This window comes from Frankliniella occidentalis, unplaced genomic scaffold, assembly GCF_000697945.3.
Source record: "Frankliniella occidentalis isolate FOCC.00 unplaced genomic scaffold, Focc_3.1 Scaffold28, whole genome shotgun sequence".
NCBI lineage: Eukaryota > Metazoa > Arthropoda > Insecta > Thysanoptera > Thripidae > Frankliniella > Frankliniella occidentalis.
In genome coordinates, this window is record NW_026267158.1 from 316890 (window position 1) to 318163 (window position 1274).

General features: G+C 54.7%; 1 protein-coding gene across 1 annotated transcript in view; it reads left to right on the top strand.

The window, feature by feature from the left end:
* The window catches only part of LOC113207493 (transcription factor 12), a gene marked incomplete in the record, with an annotated part of 161766 nt that overhangs the window by 22012 nt on the left and 138480 nt on the right, over positions 1-1274 (top strand).

Here is a 1274-nt window from a genome sequence, read left to right on the forward strand (position 1 = left end):
ACACACGTATAACTTTTATATTTCAGATTCTCGCACCGCTGGCCATGTGTGGCTGGTGTGTGCGAGGCTGCGCTCGAGCCGAAAACGTCGGCAGGACGGACGTTTTAATTCGATACTTGTCGGTGGTTTGTCCGGCTCTGCGTGCCGGCGCGGTGGGGGCGGGGCCCTGATGCCCTGCTCCCTCCTGCGCGCAATCGCACACGCACACATTTTTCATACTCTGCTTTGACAGGGAGCTGCCGGCGCCTTGCGTCCTTTGGCGCAGGTGCATGTGAAATTCAAGAGTGTGTCTTGTGTGGTCGCGGCGTCGACTCGTTTGTCGCTCGCGGCTCGCGGCCCGGGTGGGGGAGGGTGGCTCCGCTCAGCTCCGCTCAGCTTCGCTCTGCTACGTGGAACATGTGGCGACAACTGATAGCCATAACTCTATCGCATCTCCTCGTTGTTTTGACAATGTTGCGGTAGACGCGGGAGGCGCGGTGTGGCCCTGTTGTCGTGGCTCCCACAGGGGCTCCCATAGGTCCCCTATAGGTCCCCCATAGGTCCCCCATAGGTCCTCCGCGGGGCCGCGGCCAGCTTGGGGTTATCAGATCGCAGCGCGGACCTAGGAGTAGCGGGCCTGGCGCCAGTTGTGGCGCGGGTCAGGCCGGGGCTCCGGTCAGGTCCCTCTGCATACCAGCTACACGGCTACATACACTCGCAAAATGAGACGTTCCATGACACCTGCACCTCTACCGTTAGATTAAATATGCGACTCAATTTGCGAGTCCGTGCAAATTGCTGTAAAATTAAGTAGATTGTGAGATCGGGAGGAAAATTTGAAAATTTAATACGCATTAATAAACCACATGTAAAAAATATTTTTCAGGAATTAAGAAATATTTGTGATGCATGCACATTTTTGAGCTTTGTTGTAAATATATTTGTTTGTTTCTTCTTGTTTCAGGTTCGACGGTGAAACGGAAGAGAGAGGTGAGTGTCTTTTCCTCAATCAACTCGCACTCATTCACTTTGTGGGCGACACGCAAAAAGCACCCCTTCAATGCAGCCCGTCCCTCACAACGACGTCGTCCGGAAGGCGGCATGAGAATGAGGAGGGGAAGCGCGAGCAGCGCGCTGCGTGCCGGTCAATAAGCATTGTCTTTGCACGCTGCGTTGTTGCCGCGGCGAGACACCGCGGGTGCATCCGTTTCATGTGCATATCGATTATGTATCGGCCACCTATCGAAAGAGCGAGAGGATCGATTAAAGCTGGAACACCCCGGGGTGTGTGTGTG